General features: G+C 34.7%; 1 non-coding gene across 1 annotated transcript; it reads right to left on the bottom strand.

Moving 5' to 3' along the window:
* Window positions 1-2216: 2216 nt before the first annotated feature.
* On the bottom strand, window positions 2217-2323 carry LOC145561089 (small nucleolar RNA R71). Its single transcript, XR_014093672.1, has one exon. It is a non-coding gene; the product is annotated as a small nucleolar RNA R71 (small nucleolar RNA).
* Window positions 2324-12678: the final 10355 nt, after the last annotated feature.

The following is a 12678-nucleotide window of genomic DNA, read 5'->3' as shown; positions in this document are numbered from 1 at the left end:
TCCCCCAAGAAACTCACCTACATCATTGATAAGTCGTGTATAATACATGTTTTTTAGAGTCTATTTAGGTAGTTTTCGAGTCTAGATTAGTTGTTCATAGCTTATTTTGGCTTGATTTGGTTTAGTTGTCATCATATGATGATTTTATGGGTAGATTCATTGTGTTTGATGTATTTCAGGATTTAACGAAAATTTTAGAAGTTTTACGGAGTTGCGGATCGTGATCATAGCTTGCAATTCACCTAGAAAGCCAAAGTTTGAAGTTGAATTCACTTAAGGGTATTTTCTAGCCAGACACACCCATGTCACTCAGAGACATGGGCATGTCACTCAGAGACATGGGCATGCACTGTGTTTTGAGAAATTCGGAAGTTGAAGTTTCATCTGAGGCACGCCCATGTCCATTTGAGGCACGCCCATGTGGAGTCGAGTGTTTCGAGCTAGCAGCTACATGCTAAGGGAAGCATGGCCATGTTGAATGCAGGCATGCCCATGCCTTGTCGAGTGATGTTGGCCCAGCGAGACACGCCCATGTCAGAATTTGACATGCCCATGTCTCGCTGGAGATTAAAGAAAAATTGATTTTTGACTTTAGGCACGGGCATGTCTTGTGTGACACGCCCATGCCTGGACGAATTTGGTCGGTTTTAATCCGATTTCTTTCCTTATTCTATCCTATATTTTAGCTTTCTTATAAATACTCTTTAGCATTATAATTTTATTATCAACCATCTTAGAACCTTTGTTTTCTCTCTAGACTTTATTTTCATTGTAATTCAATATTATGCACTCAAGTTTCTTCCATTATTTCTCATAATTCAAGATCTGGTATTTTCTTGTTCTTTTTAATTCCATTTATTATTAATTATGTTTTCTTTAATTCTTGTTATTGTTTTTATTTATATGAGTGAGTAGTTTCCTTATTCCAAGATCTAGCGAAACCCGAATATGATTGATGCATGATTTAATTCTTTAAATTCTCTAATGATAAATGCAATTGATATGCTTAACTGATTGTGCTCATGCCAATACTAGATTAGGGATAATTAGTATTGTTATTAATCCATTGTTTTAATCGCAACAGGAGTTGGGTTTTAACGGGTTTGAATAAATCAATTAAGGGTTTGAAGTTCATCACAGGAGTAGTTGAATGGATGATTAGGAAGTTAGAGTAATGTGCTCAAAGTCTTTAATTTACATGATTCCACGGAAGTAGGCTTGATTGTGATTAGGGAAGCCATTGATAACTCGGGAGAGACCATTGGTACTATATAGGGATTACTTTTCTTCATTAATTAATTGAATTTATATTTTAGGGGTAGAACGACTATTGCATTAATTATATTCATGGTGATGCTTGATCTTGGATGTTTTTAACATTGATTTTTCATATTACTTAGATTTAATCGTTTTAATTAGTTCCTTAACTATTAATTCTCACTTATTCAATTTGGTTACTTGCTTAGTAGTTACTTGAGTCTAGTTAATAAGTTGAATCATAGTCCTTTGGGATCCGACCCTTACTTGCTCGTCTACATAATAGTGGTCTTGTTAGGTTATTTTTGATAGGTACGCGACAAGCCTATCAAATTTTGGCGCAGTTGTCGGGGACTAACGGTTTCATTCTAGTTATTTGTGATTCATTTTCACTAAGCATATATTTTGTTGCTTCGGCTTTTGTTCCTTGTTTCTTTGATCTCCCGTTTTAGTTTCTTTGTTGCATGCAAACTCAAAGTTCAGGTTCAGATGATTTAACACCTTATGATTCTGAGATCGAAGCTACTGCAAGAAGACGAAGAGGTAGAAGGAGGAAAAATCAAAATACAAGAAACATGGTCGACCCGGGAACAAAATCTCTTTTGGAGTATGGTATTCTAGATACAACAACCGGATTCCTCTCTAGTATTGTTAGACCATCTGTCACTGCTCAGAGTTTTGAGTTGAAACCCCAATTCATACAGTTCATCTCCAATGATTCTTTTGCGGGTTCACCGAATGATTGTTCTGTAACTTACATTGATAGTTTTTTGGAGAAGTGTGTCACCATGAAGCTCAATGGTGTCACTGATGATGCTATTAGACTGCGCCTTATCCTTTTTTCACTACGTGATAGAGCAAGGGAGTGGTTACGAGATGAAGGTATTGGTTCCTTCGATACGTGGGACAAGCTTGTCAAGGCCTTCCTAGTAAAATTCTTGGGGCAAGAGAAAACTGCAAAATTAAGGAACGAGCTATCTACCTTCCATCAATCCAATGAAGAATTCCTATATGAGGCATGTAGAAGGTTTAAGCGATTGCAGAGACAATGCCCTCAGCATGGTAATCTAGAGTGGATGTTGATCCAAACGTTCTATAATTGTAACACCCCGTATTTTCTAACCACCATTTTATGTGCATTTAAATCTATTAAACCTAATTTCTTATTTAAATCAAATTTCAAAAGTGAAATCTTTATTTAATTATTAAAATCGTTATTTTGATTTAAAGTTGATTATAAACTTTTGAAAACCTTAATTATAATATTTTGATAAAGCAAATTAAATTATTATTTAAAAATGTTTTATAATTGAGTTTTAATCATTTCAACTATGTTTAACATGTCTGAATTGATATTAGCCTTATAGGGTGATTCCTTAAGATTAAGCATCAATTCAATAAGTGTTTCTAAATTATATGTAATTTCAATATTTAACTTATCGTAATTGATACGGGTCATCATGGATGATTCCTTGACTGAAGTGCCAATTTGATAGGTATAAAATGATTCTATGATTTTAAAGACGTTTTACGTTCAATGGTATCAATATCGATTTATAAAGTGGTATTGGGTGATTATGTCAACTTGATTATCGAATTGATATTGTTTACAAACTATTCTTTAATTTATATTTATAAAACTCATTATAATGTCCTTTTATTAATTAGGTCATTATAAATGAATAATATTATTGGTTTCGCATATCGCTTCTTTTTATTGTTTTTCAGTAAAATATGAACTTTATATATATTTTTGTTTCGTGATTTAAATGATTGTTTTCATTATTATTATTGTAATTAGTATTTGTATTATTTGTGAGGTATCAATAATATAATCTATATTATTGTTTTTTTTTTAAATATACTTTGAAGTCGCCTCTCGTTACATTCCTTTCTTAATCTAGTTTCGGGCCAACTAGAATTTTTTTATGGGTCGGGTTTCGCCATACAAATTCCATGAATAAATAGATTAAGATATGCTTGTTTATTAGCTTCCTTATCCCATTCTTACGCCTAAATTAATTATTCAGTCAAGCCCAAAAAATGAAGCCTTGAATCCTAGCTTTGTATGACCTTTTGTGAGGCTCATATAAGCCCATTCTAAGCTGTTTTACACAGCATCTTTGTGGGATTAGAAGCTGCCTATATTCCACCTATGTAATTCCCCATATTCAATTTTATTAATTCTAATAAAACCTATTAATTTACTGCCCGAACCCTTTCTCTTCTTCTTCTCATTTCACGTACAAAGAAGCCCAAAACACATCAGTTTTTCCCCACCTAAAGATGCAGCAACTCACTCCTCTTCTCCCCATCGTTTTCGTGGGATTTAAGGTGGGAATCAAGGGGAAATCAAAGCCTAACTTTCTGCCATAATTGCTGCCAAAATCGTGCTCCATCTCTCCTCTAAAACAAGCAAAAACGAAGCAAGGGAACAAGGCAACTTGGGTGGACGTTTGAGCGTGTGTTTGCTGCTGTTTGTGTGTGATGATGTTGTCATTTTCTTCTGGTTTTGGTGTCCTATGCATCGAGGTAACTAGCTTTACTCCCTTAGGTTAGAACTATTGGTTTTTAGAGTTGAATTGATAGGTAGAAACATGGCTAGGATTAGGTTCATTTGTAATTTTCTTTCATTTTGTGGCTGCTGTAATTTGTATGACATAAAACGTGAATTAGTGATATTAATCCTTGTTTTTGTGCCCAAACTTGATTAATATCAAATCCTTGATGTTTTATGATCTTTGTATGATGTTTTTAATGAGTTAATACATGGTTTTTACGGCACAAAATGCACCATAGGTACTGCTGAAATGTTACATACCTGTCATGGGTTTTGTTGTGGTTATGAGGCATGTTTACCTATTTTCTTGGGCTAATTCTTGCTGTTTAATGTGTAGTAGCATATAAGGGATTGTTGGGTATAATTTTCATGTGTTAAACTTTGATTTTGGGCATGTTTTGGACTTGATATTGAGCACGGGAAACTGGAATCCGCGAATGAGTTACAGTAGTTTTTGGGTGTGAATTTGAGTTTTAAATCTGATTATATGGTTTAATTTCATGCCTACACTAAATTAGTATCTTTTTAGGATATCACGTAATTATTTTGGCATGATTCCAAGCAAGTTTGATATGTTTTTAGAGGCTAAAACAAGCTATGTAGAAGCTGCCAGCAGGTCAGTCTATGCGTGTAGTTTAGGTGATTTTTAAAGGTGTATTGCCTAATTTCTAAGCCCAAATTGATGTTTGTTATAACCTATTATGTTGTAAGATCATTTACAATAATGGGTTAAGCTTAGTTTCATGTTTAAGGTGAATTTTTGGGTGGATTGGTGTCCTTGGTTCTGCTGTAATTTAATGTAGGGGCTGCTGTATGTATGATTTTATTTGGGCATGTTCTATCTTTAATTTTAAGTCCGATATGGTTTTTATATGATGACTAATGAGTGTATGTATATGCCCTATATTTTATTTCGCATTTGAAGCATGTTTAGTTGGGATTTTATAATGTTTATTAGACTTGTATGTTGTTGTCCCGTTTTGGTTGTTTTATGAATTGATAGTTTGGATTTTTGGCATAGTAAAATGGTTTTATGTAATTTTTATTGTAAGTATTATAATTTATTTGAAATTATATTTTAAATAGGTGATGAGTGAATTTTTGGGTATTATAAACCCCTAAAATGAAATATTTCGATGTGTGTTTGAATATGTGTGGGTTGTAATTGTATTGTCGACATCGTAATGCTTTAGAGAAGGATAATACTGTCTTTAGCATCACTTTGCCAAGAGTTCTGAATGCACTTAATTGTTGATTTCGATAATTAATTATATTCCCAAACTCAGACGATACCTTTTGTGATTTATTATGTTGAAGTGTATTTTGAATTGAAGTTTTAATTGAATTTAAGAAATATGATTTTCCTATGCTGTTTAAATTGAGTGTAAGACAATGTTTGGCTTCTCTGCAGATTTCTAGGTGAAATATATTATATTATCTATTTTAAGTGATTTTTGAATTGTGTGTGGGGCCATAGTCGGGTGTGAGGCCGAGTTGCTTCCTGATGGTTAATGAACATGCTAACTACCTCGATTGCGAGTGTTAGGTAGCTCAACCTGGGTTAATTGTTGTCGTCCGGTGGTGTGTAGGACCTTATAGGCATCTACCCATAACCGGGAGTTGGCCAATCTTAGACACGGTCTCTGCAAGATAATCGGGGGTTCGTCCTAAAAAACCTTAGGAAGTGGATTGCGAGGCCACTAGCGTTCCCTCCATGCCTCTTCTACTATTTTGAAGGTTTTGAGTTTGAAATATTTATACTATTAAATTATTACTTATTTGAAGTTGTAGACACCCATTTGTGTCTCCCCAAAACCAAACCCAGTGATGAGTACCTTTCACGTCGAATCTTAATCGAATGAAACGAAAGTGTGGAAGGTCTAGTGTTGCGGAAAGTTTTAATTCTTTTCTCTTCTCTCTGTTTTTGAAAACTTATTTTAAGAAAACAGCCAATCCAGTTTGGTTGGTCCATGATATGGGTCCAATAATAGTGTAGTTGGATGGGGCTTGCAAAGACCTTTCCAACGATATATTATAAGCCCAATTCCGATGAATATCGAGGAAGTTATGGCCAATTTACTAAATTGGGCCCGGTTTGAGCTTTATATACGGCCCAATGATCTAGGGGAGGGCCTAATATGATTTATCATTCCTAATGCAATTAGGAATGGTTTTAGTCTTCTAGAATCTTCTAGAAGGTTCTTTTCATTCCTAATTCAATTAGCATTGATAAATTGACTTTTGCTGACTTTTTAGAGTTTTAATCAAAATCAAATAGCATTTTCGAGGAAATTATATGATTTTATCCTCCATTACGGTAAATTTATCTGATTTTCAAAAACGCGTTAAACTTAGGCTTGGCGCCTAACCCCATGCCTTGGCGCCTGGAACCAGGCCTGGCGCCTGGCGCTAGCCATTGGCGCCTGGTGCTAGTGTTGGTGCCTGGCGCCAGCTAGCCAGGGTTGGCGCCAGCTCTGTTTTCTGAGCGTCAGACTCTGTTTTGTTTAATTTATCTTTTTGGCTGATTTTCTCTATAAATATCGTATTAAAAACTCCGTTTTATTCATTCATTCATCACCAATTCTCACCTATTCTCACTAATCATTCTCCAATTCATCATCACCAATTCTCCTCATTCACAAGTTTTCACCTACAATCGATTTTAATTAGTATTCTTTAATCATTCATCGTTCTTCTATAAACTTTGTTTTTCATACAAAATTCCACATTCAAAAGATCTAGAAACACCTAGCCATATTCGAAGTTGCATTCGCCCTAGACGTGAAAGGTTTAATTTCTAAGGGTTTGGTCCCAAATCTCTCTTTCAATTATTTAATTTAATTGTTTTAATTATTATTTTCCTTGAAGTTACTAACGTGTGTATTTTGTTATTAGAAAGAGGTATGAGGCATCAAAGTAAGTACTTTGCAACCTAACTTTAGAGTCACTTTCACACACTGCACATATACATGACCAAATATACCTTCCCTTAGGAACCCTTTGTCATGGAATCTTAACACAACGTTGAAGCATGCCTTGTCATATCAACATCACTCATCATTGCATCACGAAGTACGAAGTGCTTAGCCTCTATGCCTAAGTTACCCAAATACTTTCATCATTGAGTCAACCATTGAGATAGCCTAGGATGGATTAATCCTTGCACCTTGAGAGATAGTATCAAATGACATTTGACTAAGATCATTCAACATGCATCTCAACACATCGATTCTTTTTTTGCGTCTTTCTTTTTCGGGGGAAAGTCGGTACCCTCCACACAAAAATGACGGAAATTTTTTGCTTTTTTTGCATTTTTGAGTCGCACGATCACATTACGATGCACACACAAGTCATGTACACATTGAGTCATGTCGTGTCACATCACCTTGATTTGAGTCTAACACATGTGTCAAACAGTTTGAGTCGAGTCAACCTCGAGCCAGTTATTCACAGAGAGTCAAGTTTATACCTTGAGTCGTGTCAAGTCGATGAGTAAAGCAATGCTAAACCTTAGGTCAACCCTAAGATAATCAAAGAGATTAGCAAAGTTCTATAGTCAAAAATAAATACAGGTGCAACAGAATAGGGAAGACCCTATCACAACGTTCGGCGACAGAGTCAATTCTTGGCGCCAAAGATATTCCAGCAGCGACAGAATAGCGATTTCAGGTTCCTTGGTACGCCAGTTAGCCCCTATAAGCAATTTGACATGATTGAGTAGTGGATTTGATTACAACCGCAAATAAGTGATCGACCTGATGAAAGATCGTCTCACTTAGCTTAAAGCGCCTAAGCATTGGCTCAAAAGCAGAAAAGGCACCGACGTATAGGTTCAAAGCAACGAAAGCGCCGACGTACAGGCATAGCGGAAGCAAAGTTCGAGCGAGCTTTAAAGATCGACAAGTGTTGGTCTTCGGTAATTTTCTTCGGGATATTATCGCAACAACTGAGGATGACTTCAAGTAAAGTTGTTTTCGACAGCGTTCGCTAAGATTGTGGAGGTTGTCACTAAAGATTTGAGAAGATAGCACGAGATGGGCGGTCTTCGACGGCATTCGCTAAGATTGTGGAAGTTGTCACCCAAGATTTGAGAAGATAACACGAGATGGGCGGTCTTCGACGGCGTTTGCTAAGATTGTGGAGGTTGTCACCCAAGATTTGAGAAGATAGCACGAGATGGGCAGTCTTCGACGACTTTTGCTATGATTGGAAAGGTTGTCACTATGATTCAAGAAAAGGCTCAAGATGTAGCAACATTGATCGACGGCGTTCCCTAGATTGCGGAAGATCGTCAAAACAAACAACAAGATGGCGTTCCCTAGATTGTGGAGAGTTGTCACAAACAACTGAGGATTGTTTCAAGAGAAGCAATCTTCGATAGTATTCCCTTGGACGTGGAATATTATCAATGCGGATGAGGATTGTTTCTAGAGAAATAATCTTCGATAGTGTTCCCTTGGACGTGGAATATTATCAATGCGGAGGAGGAGCGTTTCAGGCGAAGCAATCTTCTAATTTGGAAACAGTTACGGGCGTAGCGGTTTTCAAGCGGGATGGCATTCTCTAGCTTGCGGAGGTCATAAAAACAACAGTAAAGCGGCAGCAAATTGGTTAGTTTTAGAGACGTGTGCTCGACGGTGCAAGATACGCGTTTCTTAACTCTTTTATCTGTTTAACTAACGCTAGTTTGTAGGTATCGGCGTTGCAAGATTGATTTAGGATCGCAGAACGTTCTGAATCATTCTCCGTCCCTATCGATACTTTGACTTTTGTTTTCGAAACCTGCGTTTCTCCAATCTCAGTCAAAGTGGGGGCTTCTAGAGACACCCATTTTTGTCTCCCCTAAACCAAACCCAGTGATGAGTACCTTTCACGTCGAATCATAATCGAATGAAACGAAAGTGTGGAAGGTCTAGTGTTGCGGAAAGTTTTAATTCTTTTCTCTTCTCTTTGTTTTTGAAAACTTATTTTAAGAAAACAGCCAATCCAGTTTGGTTGGTCCATGATATGGGTTTGGTGTAGTTGGACGGGTCTTGCAAAGACCTTTCCAACGATATATTATAAGCCCAATTTTGATGAATATTGAGGAAGTTATGGCCAATTTACTAAACTGGGCCCGGTTTGAGCTTTATATACGGCCCAATGATCTAGGGGAGGGCCTAATATGATTTATCATTCCTAATGCCATTAGGAATGGTTTTAGTCTTCTAGAATCTTCTAGAAGGTTCTTTTCATTCCTAATTCAATTAGCATTGATAAATTGACTTTTGTTGACTTTTTAGAGTTTTAATCAAAATCAAATAGCATTTTCGAGGAAATTATATGATTTTATCCTCCAGTACGGTAAATTTATCTGATTTTCGAACACGCGTTTAAATCAGGCTTGGCGCCTAACCCTAGGCCTTGGCGCCTGGAACCAGGCCTGGCGCTAGCCATTGGCGCCTGGCGCCAGCTAGCCAGGGTTGGCGCCAGCTCTATTTTCTGAGCGTCAGACTCTGTTTTGTTTAATTTATCTTTTTGGCGGATTTTCTCTATAAATATCGTATTAAAACTTCATTTTATTCATTCATTCATCACCAATTCTCACCTATTCTCACTAATCATTCTCCAATTCATTCATCACCAATTCTCCTCATTCACAAGTTTTCACCTACAATCGATTTTAATTAGTATTCTTTAATTATTCATCGTTCTTCTCTAAACTTTGTTTTTCATACAAAATTCCGCATTCACAAGATCTAGAAACACCTAGCCATATTCGAAGTTGCCTTCGCCCTAGACGTGAAAGGTTTAATTTCTGAGGGTTTGGTCCCAAATCTCTCTTTCAATTATTTAATTTAATTGTTTTGATTATTATTTTCCTTGAATTTACTAACGTGTGTATTTTGTTATTAGAAAGAGGTACGAGACATCAAAGTAAGTACTTTAATGGTTTTTATTGATATTATGATGTAGAAATCATGTTTATATTGTTATTATGATATTCCTAGTATCATGTCTAGGGTAATTTTAATATTAAATATGATTCCTGCGATGCTTCTTATGTTCTTTTTAATATTTATAATTGTTAGTATCATGTTAGGGTTAAAGATTTGATTTTTATTGCTTAGTGACATGCTAGGGTTTGTTATTAATCTTGTTAGTATCATGCCTAGGATCTTGCTATTATTATGCTTTAATATTAACATGATTATGATTATGATTATAATCGTTATAATTTATGATGGTTATGAATATTATTATTATTATTATTTTTTTGATGATTATTTTATTTATTATAATTATTATTCATGATATTTATTATTTTGTTGCTTGATATTATATTTATTGCTTGATCATACCTTTTATGCATGTTTAAAGGAATTAGGTACTTGTAATCGCGCTTAATAAGATAATTAATAATCTTGTTAGGGTTAATATGATTATAATTCAAGTGATCGCCAATAATAGTTTATTTGTGCATTAAATTCAACCAACATAGATAAACAGGTTTAGGGTTAATCCTATTGGTTGCATGTTAGTCAGAAAGCGCACATGAATACGATCAGAATAAAGTAGAGGCCTATTATTAGGGCAGGTTCAATCTCTTTTAGGTTGGATTTGTACCTTCAACCCCGAACCCTTATTGGGTTCAAGACCTTATGGAGTTGACGATCTCTTGGATCGTTAAGGGGTGTAACCTTCACCCTGTGAACGGTTTACAAGTTTCTAAAACTTGTTGGCGACTCTTTTGCTCTATCTTCTTCCCTTTTGGACGCCACCGTACTTTTGTGTATGATCACAGTGGGGTTCAAGCTAGTGGGATTAAAGCTTGAAATTTATTCCCTACAGAAGTTTACATATTATGATTGAAATTGAGTGATTTAATGTCGATATTCCTGTTTTAAGTTTATTTGAAATATTTTATTGTTTTTCTGGTTTGATGATTTTAAGTGATTTCATTTGAGTTTTCATGTTGATTGTGGTTGTGGTTTCTTTTTGTTAATTTAAGTCTAAAATCTTTTATTTCTGATTTGAGGGAGAGCTACTAGTTACTCCCCATTGATTGTGGAAAGTTGTTATAATTTGAAGGTTTCATTTGTTTATTTGATCTCTGTGACGATGGGTTGGGGATTGAGAGTTTAGAACCTAACTTTTAGGCTTATATGCCTTTTGTTGTTAGCTGATTGTTTAAGTACTATTAATTTGGTTTGGTTTGGTTTTTGTTTGGCCGGTAAGGGTTATTTTACCCTTGGCTTTTGAATGTAATTGATTGGTGTATGTTTAAGTTCGATTGTTATTTCTTTTTTTCACTTAGTTTGCGCTTAGCTTAAACAACTTAATTTGGATATGTGGATAAGTTAAATTTGACCTTGACCTAGGTTAAGCTTGACTTTTCTAATCAAAGTTAAGTAGCCTCCCGTTCAGGCGTAATTTCGCTAACGCTTCTAGTTCCAAAAGGATGGGGTGTTACAGTTGGTATCAGAGCAAACGGTCCTAAAACTCTCATAGAGTTGCTAAAATTTCTTGAGAAATGTGTAATTGAATCAACGAACTTGAATTTTTGAAGCTTTTACATTAATGAGTGTTACTTGGGTAGGAAGAAAGGGTGCGTCTTTATTTGTTAAATGCAAGGTAGACAATGTCCTCTATCTAAATTTTTGTACATGTTAGCGTATCTAGGGTTTTCTATGTTGTTTTCAAGTTTCGAGGACGACACTTTTATAAGGAGGGGTGATTGTAACACCCCATATTTTCTAACCACCATTTTATGTGCATTAAAATCTATTAAACCTAATTTTTTTATTTAAATCAAATTTCAAAAGTGAAATCTATATTTAATTATTAAAATCGTTATTTTGATTTAAGGTTGATCAAATAAACTTTTGAAAACCTTAATTATAATATTTTGATAAAAAAATTGAAATTATTATTTAAAAAGGTTTAATAATTGAGTTTTAATCATTTCAACTATATTTAACATGTCTGAATTGATATTAGCCTTAAAGGGTGATTCCTTAAGCTTAAGCATCAATTCAATAAGTGTTTCTAAATTATATGTAATTTCAATATTTAACTTATCGCAATTGATACGGGTCATCATGGGTGATTTCTTGACTGAAGTGTCAATTTGATAGGTATAAAATGATTCAATGATTTTTAAGACGTTTTACGTTCAATGGTATCAATATCGATGTATAAAGTGGTATTGGGTGATTCCGTCAACTTGATTATCGAATTGATATTGTTTACAAACTATTGTTTAATTTATATTTACAAAACTCATTATAATGTCCTTTTATTATTTAGGTCATTATAAATGAATAATATTATTGGTTTCGCATATCGCCTCTTTTTATTGTTTTTCAGTAAAATATGAAATTTATATATATTTTTGTTTCGTGATTTAAATTATTGTTTTCATTATAATTATTGTAATTAATATTTGTGTTATTTTTGAGGTATCAATAATATAATCTATATTATTGTTTTTTTTTTTAAAATATACTTTCAAATCGCCTCTCGTTACATTCCTTTCCTAATCTAGTTTCGGGCCAACTAGAATTGATTTATGGGTCGGGTTTTTCCATACAACTTCCATGACTAAATAGATTGAGATATTCTTGTTTATTAGCTTCCTTATCCCATTCTTACGCCTAAATTAATTATTCAGTCAAGCCCAAAAAAAGAAGCCTTGAATCCTAGCTTTGTATGACCTTTTTGTGAGCCTCATATAAGCCCATTCTAGGCTGTTTTACACAACATCTTTGAGGGATTAGAAGCTGCCCATATTCCGCCTATGTAACCCCCCATATTCAATTTTATTAATTCTAATAAGGAAAAATATAAAATAATAATCCTACCTTTAGTCGGTCTTCCAC

The sequence above is a fragment of the Chenopodium album genome, chromosome 9, assembly GCF_948465745.1.
Source record: "Chenopodium album chromosome 9, dcCheAlbu1.1, whole genome shotgun sequence".
NCBI lineage: Eukaryota > Viridiplantae > Streptophyta > Magnoliopsida > Caryophyllales > Amaranthaceae > Chenopodium > Chenopodium album.
The sequence above is the reverse complement of the archived record's forward strand: the minus strand, read 5'-3'. Positions and strand labels throughout refer to the sequence as shown.